At 46.6% G+C, this 19188-nt stretch overlaps 2 non-coding genes across 2 annotated transcripts; both read left to right on the top strand.

The window, feature by feature from the left end:
• Positions 1 to 15891: 15891 nt before the first annotated feature.
• Positions 15892 to 15973, top strand: TRNAS-AGA (transfer RNA serine (anticodon AGA)). The gene has a single exon. It is a non-coding gene; the product is annotated as a tRNA-Ser (tRNA).
• Positions 15974 to 18830: 2857 nt separating this feature from the next.
• On the top strand, positions 18831 to 18912 carry TRNAS-AGA (transfer RNA serine (anticodon AGA)). The gene has a single exon. It is a non-coding gene; the product is annotated as a tRNA-Ser (tRNA).
• The last annotated feature ends 276 nt before the right edge of the window (positions 18913 to 19188 follow it).

Below are 19188 nucleotides of genomic sequence, written 5' to 3'. Positions count from 1 at the left end.
CTTGGCATGTCAGACATGTTTCCCTGAACTGTTGAATCATTATGTCTCTTGCTAAATGACCTAGACCATGGTACATCTGTGCCATGTCAGCAATCATGCAATTGGACATAACAGGTCCCCCATCTTTGTAAACCCTTTCATCTTCTTCTCGCTGTCTGCAACCTTCTTTGAGCCATGTGTTTTTCTCCTCAACATTTGCCTCATCTTGTAATTGTTTTAATTCTTGCCATGTCTGAATTGCAAAGATTAGTATGAGGATGCATGAAACATGTTCATTGAATTTTTCCCCATTGATTGCAACCCACTCCTGAGCACTAAATTTAACAATGATACCTGCGTGCTCATCGCCTTTTAAGACATGATCATTTTTCTCTCCAGCACATTTTATCTCTGCTATTTGGTCTAGAAGCTCAGATTCTTTGTTGAAGTCTGGCATGCCCTGAACAGGAGCTTCACTCAAACTCTTTTTAAATTGCTCAAAGGCCTCAAGTTTAATTTCTTTAATTTCTGTCAGGACAATTGGGCCTTTTATATCTGCTTTTGTCAGTCTCCACAATTGTTTTGCAAATACTGAGAAAGCACTAATCCATTGGCAACAGTAACCAACCATGCTTAGGAGCATTCTTACCTGTTTTTGCGTCTTTGGGCATTCCATTGCTTGAATTATTTCAATTCTCTCAATAGTTACCTGTCTGGGAATTCTCTCTTGGAACCTGAAAGCAAAAATTATTTGACTCTCTGGGTACATTGGGACCCAATACCACTCAGTATCATGTGGTATCTGACAAAGTATCTCTACTGTAGGACAACAAGGGATAACTATTTCGTTAACCTTTCTCAGGTCCTGTACTATTTTGTACCTTTCATCTGGCTTTCTAATTCCCATATCTGTATTGTATTTCTGCTCATTAACATAATTTAAAAATGGCAGCGGAGATATCTCATTCTGCTCAATCACCACCTGTCGCTAAATTTGTGGCTGTTCATTCAGTAACTGTTGCTGCTGATTTATCTCATCCTGCATCTGTGGATTTTTACACTTTCCTACAAAAGCTAAAGTCGCTTTTTCCTTCTCTTTTTTCTTCGTCCATTTTGTTTTCCATTTATTCAGACTACCTCTTTTTCTCAAAGCCCAAATTAAATCTTTTATATGGGCAGAGGCAAACCTACCTGTATTGTTCAAGCCTTCAATGTCCTTATCATCCTGTAATCTTTTTAATCTGTCTGTACTGATTCTATTATCCTGTAATTTGTACTCACCAGGCTGTGTCAGGTCAACGTCATTGTTTTCACTAGGTGAAACTAGAGTCATTACTCTCTCTTGCTGAGTTGGAATCATTATTAACTTATTTTCAGGTACATTAGAATAAAGTTTTTCAGCAAACTTTTGAATTGGGACCGTTAAAGCTGTGGGACTAGTTTCATCTTTTCTAAGCACTTGGGGAACAGGTTCAATTGTCACAGGAACTGTCACTACTTCCATGTCTGACTTTAACTTCTCCAATAAATCATTTGTAGAACTTACATGATCAGGAATATTAATTTCAGAAATACTAGGCATCTCATCATACCTACCTGTTGTGACACCTTGAGAAAAGGTCTGGACTGGGACTCTATTAATTTGAACTGGGACTCTTGGCGACACATTAATCTGCTCTGGGCGTTTGCTTGAATTTCTATCCTGATCTGTATTTACAACATTTTTACAATGATCAATTAATTCTTCTCTGACAGGTTCATTATTTACATTTGCTAATTCAGGAATTGGATTTTCATTAAAAATTATTTCTTTTGGGGGAGGTGGTATTCTTTCAGAATATGTGTCTTTTAAAACTACATCTTTAGCATTTGTATTTTTATTATGACAGTTACTTCATTACTCACCTGTGTACTCATTAATTTGCTCTCAAATGTAGCAACAACCCTTTTAACCTGTTTGAATATATTTTCCATTTTCTGATAGCAGAAAAACATTTTCTTCGTCTTTGAATAATAATTATCCATGTTTTAAAATACTCACCTTTAATAATAATTAATCTCAATTAGTAAATGCGTTCACTTAATTGGCCTAATAGCGTTCGCTGATCAATTAATTAATTAATTTAACAAGGTCAGGTGAAGTATAACTTTATAACCTGATCAATTTAATATAACTCCTAATTTACCTGTATCTTTATTTTTAATAAACCTGGAAAGAAATATGTATTTACAAAACAGCAATATAAAACATTTATTCAACACTTAAATGTGACTGGGTATATTTTTAATACATTTATTTGCACTTACACACCTTTCTGCATCATCAGCTGTGGAAAAAGAAAACTTAATGTGTTTGTCTTTAATTTAAATATAATGTCTTGATGCAAAACCTTTAGACCCTTTAACAATTATTTTAGCTCAAATCTGCTTTCTTCTGACCCACACACACAATGTTAGTAGCACAGCATGTATTTCAGCACGAGCCTCTCTCCACACTCAGCTGAATGCAATGTTTAAACGCTTGGCTGCGCACAATAACACAGCATTTATTTCAATTAATTAATGTAACACTAGGCTTGTTCCTTTCCTACACACCACGATGACAAATTTCAGATAAGCTTTGTTGCGCACATGAGCTTCACTGACAGGGCATCTGGTAACACCTGTCCAATTGAACCAAACACTACCCTGTTCCCGAAATAATTGCCTCAAGACTGAAATTTTGCCAGGCACTAGGCTCTCAGAACGCTAAATAACAGCAGGTACTAATAACAATGCTCATTCTCTGACAAGCGGTCTGCTCACTTATTTATAAAATCGGTCATTAGGCATAAATCAGCAGATGAGAACAAATGCCTCAGTGACTCTGCTTCTAAAAGCTCATTCTTAATATTATTAATGAGGGACGTTTTCTTTCAATTTTATTTTAATTTAATTTCAAATGTATTTTAAATGTCATTTAAAAACGAAGCTCTGCGCACTAACACTAGAAAAATCAAAGCCCTAACATTCTCGGCAGATGTAAACAACACTTCGGCCAATCACAGCGTTGCAAATGCCTCGGCCAATCAGAGCACGACGCTCCAACCAATCAGAGCGCTGCTTCCACAACGCGCAACCAATCACAACACAGCTGTAGCTGTAACGCTACTGCTGCTGCTGTACTCTCTCTCCCCTAGCGCTCAGCGTCTCCCTCCCCTCGCGCTCAGCCCTTCATACATCTGCGCACCTGAAACAGCGGGGTATTATTAATTTAACATTTAATATGAGGAAGGTTATGGCTCATAACATCGTGCCATTAATTCTAAAAAAAAATAACACAATAGCGCTTCAGCCAATCACAGCGCGACTTTGCTGTGACATCACAAACGCCTCAGCCAATCAGAACGCAGCTTTCCGCAATACTCCGTTAATTTCAACACTGCTGTAACGAGTGCTGCTGCTAATGCATTCTCTCTCTTTCTCTCTATACAAAACGGCCCCTCCCTCGCCAAGAAAGCCCAACACACAACGCACAACGCTCGCTCGCCAGCCTCCACCATACAGAGAGGAAACCTCAAATCGGCAATACTCATTTACTGAAAGTCACTCGGCAAGCAATGTCTACACGCATCAGCCAATCAGAGTGCTCTGACACTCCGGACATTTCAACCAATCAGAGCGCGGCGGCTCTGACACACCCAGCCGCTGCAGCTCCAAGCTCTCTCCCTCAGAGCTCTCCCTTATAATCAATAGAAAATGGTATTGCGCATCGGCCAATTACTGCGCGACCATTCTAAACCAATGAAGCGTTTTCAATTAATCATGGCGCTGTTGGGAACGCTTTAACCAATCACAGAACCACAGCCATGATACACATAAACGCTCACGCTCTCACTTCTAAACAGCTCCTTTTATATAAAATAAATGAAATGAACCCACAACACAGCCCACACCCGTGAATAAACCCGAACAGTGATACATTTAAATGTAGACAGTGGTAATACACATCAGCTAATGCGTGACCACTCTAACCCTGAAACAATTTTAACAAATCAGGGCGCAGCTTTACTATGACAAGCTGAACGCTCCAGCCAATCCGTCAGCGCCGTCCCTGTAAGCTCAGCCAATCACAACACGGCTGTGGCTATATTGTTACTGCTGCTGTTGCAGTCTCTCCTCTCGCGCTCCTTGCCACGCGCAATATGCAATTAATTAATTTAAATCAATAGCGCGAGAGACAAAGGCAGAACTCAGAATAGAACAGGAACATCCTGCCAGGAATCACCTTAAAGTTTTAATCGCACCTTAGCCAAAGATAGCACTGCCTTGCTCCAACACTCCAGGCATATTAACCAATCAGAGCGCGGCAGGCTCTGACGTATGCAGCAGCTGCGGCTGCAGGCTCTCCCAACAAGCTCTGACTCCTAAATCAACCCCTCCCTCACAATTTTCGATCGGGGCACTTTTTAATTAATTTAAATAGCGCGCAATGCCTTAAAATGAATTTAAATAGCACAAAACACCTTTTAATGTTTTAAAACAGCGCAGGCTTTACCTAAAAGGCTTCAGAGCGCTTTACAATATTTTAAAATAGCGCATTCTTTACCATGAAGGCTCAAAAACGCTTTCCTATTATCTTTTTAAAACGCAATTAATAACAACATGGAAACAAACTATTTGTCTGCTTCTCTAACAAAGAGATAGTTTTACACATTCATACAAGTATTCTCAGAGTGGAATAGACGACGCTATTCTCACAGAATAGTTTCAATTGCTAATAGAGTAATTCCTACCCTACCCTTCAGTTTACCAAAACCATTCACACACTTTCAAACAAGGAAAACCCTAATCATACACACACAAATTCTTGGCAGGACTTGAACCAACCACAGAAAACGTCAAGCGTTGATAAGAATAGACAACGCTTATTTCCTTCCTCAGGACTCTAACCTTGGAAGAGAAATCATCGCTTATTTTTCTTCCTAGGACTCTAACCTTGGAAGAGAAAACAACCCTTACCCTTCACACAAGCTTGGATATATCTACTACTCTCTTCACAGAAAGTTTTAAAACAGGCTCACCAGGTCCCTCTGCTTAATGCTACAATTACATAGGCAATCTTCACTATACATTCAACCATGCAATCTAAGGTCCCTAAACTTGTGTTGTACGCCCACAACACGTGATATATTCTATACCACAATTTTGAAACAGACAAATGCACTGTGTAACTTTTCTAGCTACACTACTCTTGCCATGGCATACCAGGAATTTTTCACACTACTGGAAAAATTCCTTAAGACTACATATAACAATCTGACAAAATCAAAAACTTAATATTTGTTGAACATTGATCCTATGACTATACCAACATATATGTAACATGCATGTCAAAAACAACATATAAACCGTCTGAAGCTACCAAATTGATGAAGCCCAAAAACTAAAATTCTTTAAAAATGATGACACAATCCACTATCACACTTACCAATCAATACCAGGCCCATAAACATAGAGAGTGAGGTGAATGGATACTATATGTTTATTTAAGACATTCATAATAAACAAGACCAGCTTGTCATTTTAAAAAGTTTATTAAAACATATTTAAGAAAACTTAGGTTTGGAACTTTATTAAGCAAGCATTAGGAAAAGTCATAAGTAAGTTTTATTCAGCATTTTATAAAGAGAGAGCTTAATTCAAGATAATATTATTCATTAGCAGAAATAAGTGAAAAGGAAGAGCATTTGCAAAACCTAACTATCTCTCTGTCACTACCCTCATTGCCTGAAAACAAAGTCTTAAAAGTTACATTTCTTACGTGTAATCATCGGACAGCAGAACACGTCCTTCTGGAATCAAGAGCGTAAGCCAAAAGTTTGCAGCTAAAGCCTATTCTTATAGCCTAAATTAAGCTGAGCTAACTATTTTTCACATTCCAACAGCTGAATTCTGGCTCTCCATTGGCTGAATCACCTCACGCCACAGTAAACTGTGACATCTTCCACCACGAGACCAGGCTTTACACAAAGTCATTGTTCATGCACAGAATCCTGGCGACAGTTCCTTAATCTGCAAAAATGTTCAAGCAATACAAAATCTTGCACGTCTCTTCCTTTCAGCCTTGAGCCTGACCGTTCTGAGCTTTCCATGGCACATCCAAACCCACTCCACAGAGTTGACTTTAGCAGTTCCTTTTTTAAAGATTTCATAATAAAAGTTTGTAGGCTTGTCATCTTTTTTTTCAAAATAAACTTTCTCCTGTGGCTTAGCATCAGCAGGCCTCTTTTAGAAGAGGTCAATTTTCTGCGCCACTTTTTGCTTGCGTCACTGCGCCACTTTCAGCTTGCATCACTTTTTCAGAAAACTATTATTTAAACAAACACAAAAGAATAATTAATTCAGGTAAAACAAACCCTTCTGTTACCCACCCTTTCCCTGCTAGTCATTAACCCATTAATAAATGACAACTAGCAGAAGCAAACAAATAAAGCAACACATAAAATAACTACCATTCTTCATGTAATCCAGCTTTATGTTTCTGAAAGAATAAAAAGATGATTAAATAATACACAGACAGACAAACACAACATAGGACATACATGTAAGCACATATAAAAGCACATGCCATGAATGATCAGCTGCATATTAATAGTAACAAAGACAAAAGGACAGACATAACAAACAGGACAATATTAATAATGTGTTACAAAAACAGACTTGCAAATGCAACAAGAGCACATGTAATTAGTTTCCCGCGTGTTCATGTGTGGAGCAAACTTAATCTAGATTGTGTTAATTAAACAAATCATGCAAACACTCATTAATATATTATTTCAAATTATGAGAGTATGACATCACGAGCTAGAATAAAATATTTTCTAAAGCTCGCTCTATCACAGTCATTAGCCACAGCTCTGATTATGGGTCACTGAGGTCAGTTTCAATAATTCCTCAAAAACCTAACCATGCAGTCCCCCCTAACTGTGTAGTTAACTTGCTTTACTGCTGTTTGTGTGATTAGCTGGGAGGAGCTCACAGCAGCATCCTCCCAATAAAAGTGTAGATGGACCGTTCCTTAACTCTTTCTTGCTTCACATACAGATGGCTTGAGGAGGAACAGGGGAGATGCAGGTCTAATAAACAGAATAGAATATCTGCGCCAGGTGTGTTTCTCTGCATTGGTGTCCCATCACAGGCCCACCAGTGTATGTGTGATCTATGACTCCTGCCAGTTCACAAGCAGGCAGCCAGGAAACGGTTTCAGCCTATCAACCACTGAGGAGATAAAGCCTTTGTATAAGGAATGAGGAAGCAATGAACACATTCAGCCTATCACAGGAGTAGCCCTGAGTGTTCCGAATTATAATTTCTTCATGTCACTTTACATTATTGAGCCCAAGTAGCTCGCCGTGATCGGATAGTGGTTAGTACTCGGCGTTGTGGCCGCAGCAACCTCGGTTCGAATCCGAGTCATGGCATTGTGGTTGGCAATGTCACGGCAGTTGGGTTTTTCCTTTACAGAATTCCCAAATGTACCAGTTGTTTTTGTAAACTGTCTATTAAAAACAGATCCTTTTCAATATTTAAATGATCTAACGACAAATTATTTAAACACACATGATTATAAGATGTAGGTATACTGTACTTACTGACATAAATTATCGTTCTTGAACATATTTGCGGTAAGGGGAGCGGAGCTCTCCCCCAGGCCAATCAGAATGCAGATGAATGCAGTTGCAGTTGAGTGACCTGTGTTGTGGCTGTCTACAGGGAATGCACATATGTAGCTGTCTCGCAGCCCAATCCAGACGTCAATTGAAGACAGGTTTTCATGCAAATAGAGCAGTAAGTGCAGAGAAATGCTCACTCTCTAAAAATGGCATTTATACAATAGTAAGATTAAATCCAACCTTACCAGTAGATAGGATTTATCAATAAATAAATAAAGCTTCTCCTCTCTGATATGGAATTACCCCCCAAAAAGTATAAGGGAATACCCAATGCTAACCTATGAGAGGGGCAGACCTCACAGTAGTGAAAAATGTAATAGACTGTTTGATACTACTAGGACATACAAACTACCACAGTACATGTCTTACCTTTTACTTACATAGCATGATGCCCCTAGGACTACCTAGGGCCTACCTTAGGGGTTACTGATATGTAATAAAATTGTAGTTTAAGGCTTGGCAAGTAGTTTTAAATGCCAAGTCGAAGTGGCAGTACACTGCAGCACAGGCACTGCAGTAGCAGGCTTGAGACAGGTTTGAAATGCTATTTCTTTGGGCGGCACAATCAGTCCCTGGGTATATGGTATACCACTTTACAAGGGGCTTTCAAGTAAATTAAATCTGTCAGTCAGGTATACTCTGTTGGACAGGCCACATGAAGGGCCGCTCCCCCTCTGCCCGACCAGGCCCGAGCCCGGTCCCTCAAGTGTCACACACCACCACTTCACGTTTTCCGTCCCCTCCGGGACCCCTGCCTCTGAACATATCGACCTCGTGGGCCCGATCCACTACTGGCCCGCGCGCCCAACCTGGGCGCCATCTTGGACACTACACCACGAGGCCGCGTGGCCTCCGATCGACCCTAACCCTGGGCCTGGCCAGGCCTCAGACATCCCGGCACCACCATCCACCCAGGAGGTGAGCGGACTACTTGGCAGGTCAATGGGAGAAAGAGGTGTCGATGGCTCTCCCCCGCCAGGTGCCGCTCGCCCACAACCTCCCCGGGCGCTGGCTCCACCCCCCTGCTGGGTGTCTGGACTCCCTCATCCCGGACCCCCCGACCTCCAAGTGCGAGGGTCCGGACATCAAAGGGCACCAGCCCTATAACTGGGGCAGCTCCAGAGCAGGAAGGCAGTTGTATCCTGGAGTCGAGAGACGCAGAGAAGAACTCATCCTTGACGGACTACTGGCGCTGCCGTAGCTCTGCCTTGCGAACTATCGTCCTGCCTGCTGGCGCTGCCGCAACCTTCGTAAACCTTCATCGTCGTCGGGACCTGCTGGCGTGGCCGCGGACCGTTTGTAACTACCATCTTCATCGGGACCTGCTGGCTCCGCCGCGGACCGTCGCTTCCGTCATCCATCTCGGGACCTGCTGGCTCCGCCGCGGCCCGACCATCTAGAACGCCGAGCTCGAGGATTGAGAGCTATTTCATCTATTGGTAACAAGACTGTCCCGCTACCCTTTTCCCAATCCAGAGACCAGAATCGAGGGGACCCCTGAGTCCAGACCTCCTTGTATCATTTTACCGTACTTGAAGAATTGCTTATAAAGTATCGTTGAACCTTATCCTGGTGTGGTGTACGTCTGTGGGGGGGAAGTTACTTGTCTGTACGATCGCTGGAGACGGCTCTCCCCGGAGACCTCTCCCCTTATCCTCGGCCGACCCTCCCGGTCCGTCTAACATTGGTGGCCAGCGGCGCGATCCGAATCTCCGCATAATCGTACAGAAAGTAGCTCACCCCACGACGAAATCAGATTGACAACCAAGGAAAGCGGATCCACCGAGAAATTTCAGATGGAGAAATTGGAAGAATACAGCCATCGTGAATTAAAACAATTCTGCATCGAACTAGGTATCGCTACCACCGGTCTAAGTACCAAAGACGATTTCAAGCATGCCCTAGAGTCCTGGGCAGAAACCGGGGCCGTCAGACCCACCGACCAAAATATCGCAGCAGTAGAAAAAGACACCACGGCCCCCGAGGAGCGAAGAACGGGTCTCTCGCAAGACGAGATCCAGGAACGAGAAAGAACACGACTACATGAACTAGAAATGGCCCGGCTCAAAATGGATGGTGAACTTAAGTTGGCCGAACAAAAACTGAGCTTAGAGCATCTGCGTCTCCGAGAAGAAAGAGAGGAAAAACAGAGACAAAGGGAGCTCGAGGAAAAAAGACTGGCATATGAACACGAGCGCAAATTAGCTGAGATAGACTTACGCAAGCAGAACAAAGAATTAGGGGTGCCCGAGCAACCCCGCACCCCAGGGACAACAGATAAGAAGGTACACATCCCCAAGGATGTCGTTCGAGAATACTTCCGAGAGGACGACATCCAGCAATGGTTCAAGGCCTACGAAATCGCTATGACCGCCCACCGGATCGATCGAAGCGACTGGGGAGCCGGTCTATGGGGGAGATTCCTCAATGAGGGCCGCGATGCCCTGCTACAGCTCCCGGACCATCTGATGACCTCCTATGACCACATGAAAGCTGCCCTCCTCACCCGCTATGGGCTCACACCCGAGATGTACCGTCAGAGGTTCCGAGACTGCACCCGCATCCCGGGTACAACTTGGGTGGACTACGTGAACTATTTTAGCCGAGCCTTCGAGGGCTGGATCAAAGGAAGCAATGTCACAACTTACGAACAACTCTTCAATCTCATGGTGTGGGAGCATCTATCAAACAATTGCTTCATTGAGCTCCGGCAGCACCTCCTCGACAGCAAATTGACTGATCCACGGCAGCTCGCAGCCGAGGCTGACCGGTGGGAAATCACCAGAGTGGGCCGAAATGGATCCTATGAACAGAACCGGAACAACAACGGTCAGCACCGTCCCCGAGGAGGAGGAGGGGGCCAAGGACGAGGAAGAGACAACGCTCCGGCCGCCCCCGCTACCAGCACCACCCCCCCGGCCAACCGGGGCAGCACCCCGGCGCGACCGGGATACAGAGCCAATGTCACGTGTCACCGATGCCAACGAGTCGGCCACTATGCAAATGACCCAAATTGCCCACAGTACCAGAGCCCAAGACCCCGCCAGGTGGCTGCTGCTGCCCTGGGGGAAGAACAGATCTCCGAGGAGCAGGAAGAATATGAGCAAGAGCATCAAGAATGGGAGCCAGCCGCCATGGCTCTAGCATGCTTAGGGGGGAAAGACATGGTCCCGCGGGTCCCCCTACCCGCTAACACCCGGAAGTACAGCCAATGGGTGAGCATCAATGGACGCCAGGCCGAAGCCCTCCGTGACACCGGGGCCAGTGTAACAGCCGTCCGCTGTCACCTGGTGACCCCAGAACAGTTCCTTCCAAACATTCTCTGCCCTGTCCGTTCAGCCGATAACTCGGAGAGTCTGTGTCGGATGGCCTGCGTCCCTTTCGAATGGGGAGGGGTCTCCGGCATGTTGAAGGTGACGGTCCGAGATGATGCCCCCGTAGACTGCCTCCTGGGAAATGACCTTGAAAGCTCTCCGTGGGCAGCCGTAGAACGAAGAGAACACCTGGGGATGTTAGGCATCCCGGACTGGGCGTGCGTCACCACCCGGTCCATGGCCGCCCGTGCCAATCCCCGACCAGAGGAACCCGAATGGCCGGCGCCTCCTCCCCCGGTCGCTCCAGTCGAAGACACCGACCGTGCTGTCCCCCCAGAACCAGCTCAACCTCCGGACCTCGCTGGCCTCGACCAGTGGCATCAAGAGGGGGGGCCCACACAGGAGCAGTTTCGCCAAGAGCAGAAGACCTGTCCCTCCCTCGAGGGACTCCGCCAACAAGCCCTCGCCCAGAGCGCAGGGGATACCTCCGGAACACATTGGATCTATTGGGACAATGATCTGCTATTCAGTGAACAAAGGATCGCGGAGTTGGGGGCCAGCCGAGTGCTAGTGGTGCCCCTCCGTTTTAGAGAATTCTTGCTAAATCTGGCCCACGATGTCCCCCTGGCTGGACACCTGGGTCAGGATAAAACTTACAGCCGCCTAGTGACCCACTTCTTCTGGCCTAAAATGAGGAATGATGTACTCCAGCATTGCCGATCTTGCCCCACGTGCCAAGCCAGTGGAAAGAGCGGCCGCAAACTAAAAGCCCCCCTGCAACCATTTCCAGTGGTCACCACCCCGTTCGAGAGGGTCGGGATAGACATTGTGGGGCCCCTGGACCCCCGTACAAAACAAGGACATTGGTTCATCCTGGTACTGGTGGACCACGCCACCCGCTACCCCGAGGCTGTTCCCCTGCGAACTGTGACAGCCCCGGTAGTCGGCCGGGCCCTGATGGGGATCTTCTCCCGTGTGGGCTTCCCCCGAGAAGTCGTCAGCGACAGAGGCACGAACTTTATTTCCAAATATATGAAGTCCCTCTGGCAACAGTGTGGGGTCACCTACCGATTCACGACCCCCTATCACCCTCAAGGAAACGGACTCGTTGAGCGGTTCAACCGCACGCTCAAAGGGATGATTGGGGGGTTGGAAGAGCCCCTCCGTCGCCAGTGGGATGTGCTGCTGCCGTGCCTCCTCTTCGCATATCGAGAGGTCCCCCAGAAGTCCCTCGGCTTCAGCCCGTTTGAATTATTGTATGGACACCCCGTACGGGGGCCGCTCAGTCTAGTCAAGGAAGGCTGGGAAATGCCCCCTCTAAAGAACCCTCCAGATGTCTTCAAATACCTCCTAACCCTCCGCAACCAGACCCGACGGTTCAGAGAGCTGGCAAAAGCAAACTTGGAGGCCAGTCAAGAGGACATGAAAAAGTGGTATGACCAAAATGCCTCCTCCATCGAATTTGAACCCGGACAACAAGTATGGGTGATGTCCCCCACCGAACCCTGCGCCCTGCAAGACAAGTGGACGGGGCCCTTCAAAGTAGTCGAGCGCAAGGGTCCTGTCACCTATCTCATCGACATGGAATCTTCACGGAACCCCCTCCGGGTCCTCCACGCTAATAGGCTGAAACCCCATTTCGTGCGTTCAGAACTCAGCCTCCTGATGGCCACAGACAATGGAGCCGAAGAAGACTCGAACCCCTCCCTGACCTCCTAAGGACTCGGGAGAAAGACGGCTCCGTGGACGGGGTCCGACTCTCGGAGGCCCTCACCCTGGAACAACGCCAAGAATGTCGAGACCTTCTGTTGCAGTTCGCCAGCCTGTTTTCCCTCACCCCAGGTGTCACTTCCTGGTGTGTGCACGACGTGGACACGGGGGACAGCCCCCCTATCCGCCACCGGGCCTACCGCGTACCAGATCGGGTACGGGCCTGCATCCAGGAAGAAGTAACCAAAATGCTCACGCTCGGGGTCATTGAGCCCTCAGACAGCCCCTGGGCCAGCCCAGTAGTACTGGTCCCCAAAGCAGCCACTCCCGGCACCACACTGGAACTCCGGTTCTGCGTCGACTACCGGGGCTTGAATGCGGTCACCAGAACGGACGCACACCCCATCCCCCGGGCAGACGAGCTAATCGACCGCATGGGAGCTGCCCGCTACCTCAGCATTTTCGACCTGACGGCGGGCTACTGGCAGATCGGCCTCACACCCCGGGCCCAAGAACGATCTGCATTTTCCACTCCTGACGGCCATTATCATTTCAAGGTCATGCCCTTCGGCATGAAGAATGCTCCAGCAACATTTCAGCGACTCGTCAATCAGGTCTTGGCCGGGCTCGAAGGATTCAGCGCCGCCTACCTAGACGACATCGCTGTATACAGCCACCATTGGTCCGACCACCTCCACCACCTCCGAGCGGTGCTACAGGCCCTTCAGCGAGCTGGCCTCACGATCAAGGCCAGCAAATGCCAAATTGGTCAGGGGTCCGTAACCTACCTCGGACACCAGGTGGGAAGCGGCCTGGTGGCCCCTCTGCAGCTCAAGATTGCCGCCATCCAGTCCTGGCAGCCCCCCATCACCCAGACCGAGGTACGCGCCTTTCTGGGACTCACGGGCTATTACCGACGGTTCGTGAAGGACTATGGTACCATAGTGGGGCCCCTCACAGAACTCACGTCCAAAAATCAACCAAAGAAGGTCAACTGGACCCCAGATTGTCAAACAGCCTTCGAACAACTGAAGGCCGCCATGTGCTCCGCCCCTGTGCTCCAGGCCCCCGAGTACAGCCGGGAATTCGTCGTCCAGACGGATGCCTCCGACCACGGCATTGGGGCGGTCCTGTCTCAATTGAACCCCGAAGGCCTTAAACAGCCAGTGGCCTTCATCAGCAGGCGACTCCTACCTCGAGAACAACGCTGGAGCACCATCGAGAGGGAGGCCTTCGCCGTGGTATGGGCCCTCAAAAAGCTCCGGCCCTATCTCTTTGGCACACACTTCCGGGTGCAGACCGACCATCGACCCCTGCAGTGGCTGATGCAGATGCGGGGGGAGAACCCAAAACTACTACGTTGGTCCATCTCCCTACAAGGGATGGACTTCACTGTGGAACACCGGCCTGGGCCAGATCACGCCAAAGCGGATGGCCTGTCACGCTTTTTCCGCCTCGACGAGGAGAGTCCCCAAGAGGATGGGTGACTCTCCCCGCCTTCAGCTGGGGGGGACGCATGTTGGACAGGCCACATGAAGGGCCGCTCCCCCTCTGCCCGACCAGGCCCGAGCCCGGTCCCTCAAGTGTCACACACCACCACTTCACGTTTTCCGTCCCCTCCGGGACCCCTGCCTCTGAACATATCGACCTCGTGGGCCCGATCCACTACTGGCCCGCGCGCCCAACCTGGGCGCCATCTTGGACACTACACCACGAGGCCGCGTGGCCTCCGATCGACCCTAACCCTGGGCCTGGCCAGGCCTCAGACATCCCGGCACCACCATCCACCCAGGAGGTGAGCGGACTACTTGGCAGGTCAATGGGAGAAAGAGGTGTCGATGGCTCTCCCCCGCCAGGTGCCGCTCGCCCACAACCTCCCCGGGCGCTGGCTCCACCCCCCTGCTGGGTGTCTGGACTCCCTCATCCCGGACCCCCCGACCTCCAAGTGCGAGGGTCCGGACATCAAAGGGCACCAGCCCTATAACTGGGGCAGCTCCAGAGCAGGAAGGCAGTTGTATCCTGGAGTCGAGAGACGCAGAGAAGAACTCATCCTTGACGGACTACTGGCGCTGCCGTAGCTCTGCCTTGCGAACTATCGTCCTGCCTGCTGGCGCTGCCGCAACCTTCGTAAACCTTCATCGTCGTCGGGACCTGCTGGCGTGGCCGCGGACCGTTTGTAACTACCATCTTCATCGGGACCTGCTGGCTCCGCCGCGGACCGTCGCTTCCGTCATCCATCTCGGGACCTGCTGGCTCCGCCGCGGCCCGACCATCTAGAACGCCAAGCTCGAGGATTGAGAGCTATTTCATCTATTGGTAACAAGACTGTCCCGCTACCCTTTTCCCAATCCAGAGACCAGAATCGAGGGGACCCCTGAGTCCAGACCTCCTTGTATCATTTTACCGTACTTGAAGAATTGCTTATAAAGTATCATTGAACCTTATCCTGGTGTGGTGTACGTCTGTGGGGGGGATGTTACTTGTCTGTACGATCGCTGGAGACGGCTCTCCCCGGAGACCTCTCCCCTTATCCTCGGCCGACCCTCCCGGTCCGTCTAACATACTCCAATTATACACATGATTAGGGAAGAAGCACGTGCACTTCAGCACTGATTAGTAGCGATAAAGTGATCAGAGTCCTAAGGCCAACAAAAAGATGCAGCAAAATGAGGAGGTGAAAAGCAATAAGGTGGGGTTGGGACCACCTTAAGAATGCAAGGTCTAACAAAAACGAACTAAGGATAACATGAGTAAAACATCAGGTTTCTCTACAGCATTTGGTGAGACAAGTGGGCCTTCTTTTATCTTCCATAAATGCAATCTTTCCCGGACCCCTTTATTATATAGCTCTTCAAGGAAAAAATATAAAGCACTTACAAAGGAGCCTCAAATACTCCAAGATGGTAGTCTTCTGTAATATGGGCCATATACTAAAAGCAGCACGAAAACAGAGTGCAATAGGGTCCAAAAAACTTGAGTGACCCATGAGAGTATGCATGCAAGCCTATGGTATTCCAAACTAGAGATATACGCATGCAAATATTGTTTTTAGGAGATAATGTGCCTGCTGAAAAAAACATTATTTTTAAAAAGTGCATTGCAGAATATCAGGAATTTGCTGTGGGACACCTTGAAAACTTGCATACAGATTATGTGCATACGCCTTACAGTCAGTTGTTGTGGCCGAGTGGTTAAGGCGATGGACTAGAAATCCATTGGGGTCTCCCTGCGCAGGTTCGAATCCTGCCGACAACGAGAATCTTTTTAACATCGGCTACAATTTCAGAAGTTAACCTTTAGTATTTCTTCCATGTCAGTTTTATAAATAGGTGGCTTATTTTGGTGTCACTATTGCCATATCACATATTTATTATCGCTCCCCCTTTCATATCTTTGCTATAACTCTCGTCCTTCATTAGCGCTGGTGCAAACGCTTCAAATTATTATACCCTGGCTCTCTCGGTCATACCTGTGCATGCACTTGTAACTTACTTTACCAATAAAAGAAGCAAATAGAGAAATAAAATAAAAGTGCTAGCTGGATTAGGCAAACACACTTCATAAAACGGCATTTTCTTTTCTATTCTCCCCCGTGTTACAAGCTTAACTGCTCCCTGTGTAAATTCTCTTAACCTGCTGTTCCTGGAAGAGAATTTCATCTACAAGCTCTTTCTGTGTTTTTTCCTAGTCTTTTCTTTCCCTTTTCTTAGATTTGTAACTGTTCCTTTACTTGCTCTATTTAGGCGCCATTAATCTCATTTGAGCTCCTTGTACCTGCTGCTGTTTTCTCCACACCTCATACTGTCTTTTCCCTCTTTCTCTCTTTCTCTGCGGTTGGTGGCTACTTTTCAAAGCGTCTGATGCCCCAATGTTCCTTCGTCTTGTTGTCAGACGTGAATTTGAAAAGCAACAAAATTAACAAGCCTTTACCACTCACACATGGCAGAAGTTTATACTTTAATTCAATGAGCTAAGAAAAGTGTGTTGTGGGGCCCCTACGAGCCATGGTGCTTGCTTCATCATAATTAGGCATGCAGTCATTAGCCACAGCTCTGATTATGGGTCACTGAGGTTAGTTTCAATAATTCCTCAAAAACCTAACCATGCAGTCCCCCCTAACTGTGTAGTTATCTTGCTTTACTGCTGTTTGTGTGATTAGCTGGGAGGAGCTCACGGCAGCATCCTCCCAATAAAAGTGTAGATGGACCGTTCCTTAACTCTTCCTTGCTTCACATACAGATGGCTTGAGGAGGTACAGGGGAGATGCAGGTCTAATAAACAGAATAGAATATCTGCGCCAGGTGTGTTTCTCTGCATTGGTGTCCCGTCACAGGCCCACCAGTGTATGTGTGATCTTTGACTCCTGCAAGTTCACAAGCAGGCAGCCAGGAAACGGTTTCAGCCTATCAACCACTGAGGAGATAAAGCCTTTGTATAAGGAATGAGGAAGCAATGAACACATTCAGCCTATCACAGGAGTAGCCCTGAGTGTTCCGAATTATAATTTCTTCATGTCACTGTACATTATTGAGCCCAAGTAGCTCGCCGTGATCGTATAGTGGTTAGTACTCTGCGTTGTGGCCGCAGCAACCTCGGTTCGAATCCGAGTCACAGCATTGTGGTTGGCAATGTTACGGCAGTTGGGTTTTTCCTTTACAGAATTCCCAAATGTACCAGTTGTTTTTGTAAAATGTCTATTAAAAACAGATCCTTTTCAATATTTAAATGATCTAACGACAAATTATTTAAACACACATGATTATAAGATGTAGGTATACTGTACTTACTGACATAAATTATCGTTCTTGAACATATTTGCGGTAAGGGGAGCGGAGCTCTCCCCCAGGCCAATCAGAATGCAGATGAATGCAGTTGCAGTTGAGTGACCTGTGTTGTGGCTGTCTACAGGGAATGCACATATGTAGCTGTCTCGCAGCCCAATCCAGACGTCAATTGAAGACAGGTTTTCATGCAAATAGAGCAGTAAGTGCAGAGAAATGCTCACTCTCTAAAAATGGCATTTATACAATAGTAAGATTAAATCCAACCTCACCAGTAGATAGGATTTATCAATAAATAAAGCTTCTCCTCTCTGATATGGAATTACCCCCCAAAAAGTATAAGGGGAATACCCAATGCTAACCTATGAGAGGGGCAGACCTCACAGTAGTGAAAAATGTAATAGACTGTTTGATACTACTAGGACATACAAACTACCACAGTACATGTCTTACCTTTTACTTACATAGCATGATGCCCCTAGGACTACCTAGGGCCTACCTTAGGGGTTACTGATATGTAATAAAATTGGAGTTTAAGGCTTGGCAAGTCGTTTTAAATGCCAAGTCGAAGTGGCAGTACACTGCAGCACAGGCACTGCAGTAGCAGGCTTGAGACAGGTTTGAAATGCTATTTCTTTGGGCGGCACAATCAGTCCCTCGGTATATGGTATACCACTTTACAAGGGGCTTTCAAGTAAATTAAATCTGTCAGTCAGGTATACTCCAATTATACACATGATTAGGGAAGAAGCACGTGCACTTCAGCACTGATTAGTAGCAATAAAGTGATCAGAGTCCTAAGGCCAACAAAAAGATACAGCAAAATGCGGAGGTGAAAAGCAATAAGGTGGGGTTGGGACCACCTTAAGAATGCAACGTCTAACAAAAACGAACTAAGGATAACATGAGTAAAACATCAGGTTCCTCTACAGCATTTGGTGAGACAAGTGGGCCTTCTTTTATCTTCCATAAATGCAATCTTTCCCGGACCCCTTCATTATATAGCTCTTCAAGGAAAAAATATAAAGCACTTACAAAGGAGCCTCAAATACTCAAAGATGGTAGACTTCTGTAATATGGGCCATATACTAAAAGCAGCACGAAAACAGAGTGCAACAGTGTCCAAAAAACTTGAGTGACCCATGAGAGTATGCATGCAAGCCTATGGTATTCCAAACTAGAGATATACGCATGCAATTTTTGTTTTTAGGAGAGAATGTGCCTGCTGAAAAAAACATTATTTTTAAAAAGTGCATTGCAGAATATCAGGAATTTGCTGTGGGACACCTTGAAAACTTGCATATAGATTATGTGCACTCGCCTTACAGTTAGTTGTTGTGGCCGAGTGGTTAAGGCGATGGACCAGAAATCCATTGGGGTCTCCCCGCGCAGGTTCGAATCCTGCCGACAACAAGAATCTTTTTAACATCGGCTACAATTTCAGAAGTTAACCTTTAGTATTTCTTCCATGTCAGTTTTATAAATAGGTGGCTTATTTTGGTGTCACTATTGCCATATCACATATTTATTATCGCTCCCCCTTTCATATCTTTGCTATAACTCTCGTCCTTCATTAGCGCTGGTGCAAACGCTTCAAATTATTATACCCTGGCTCTCTCGGTCATACCTGTGCATGCACTTGAAACTTACTTTACCAATAAAAGAAGCAAATAGAGAAATAAAATAAAA

The sequence above is a fragment of the Lissotriton vulgaris genome, chromosome 1_1 (genome assembly GCF_964263255.1).
Source record: "Lissotriton vulgaris chromosome 1_1, aLisVul1.2, whole genome shotgun sequence".
Taxonomy (NCBI): Eukaryota; Metazoa; Chordata; class Amphibia; order Caudata; family Salamandridae; genus Lissotriton; species Lissotriton vulgaris.
Note: the sequence above shows the minus strand (reverse complement) of the source record. Positions and strands in the feature narration are given on the sequence as shown.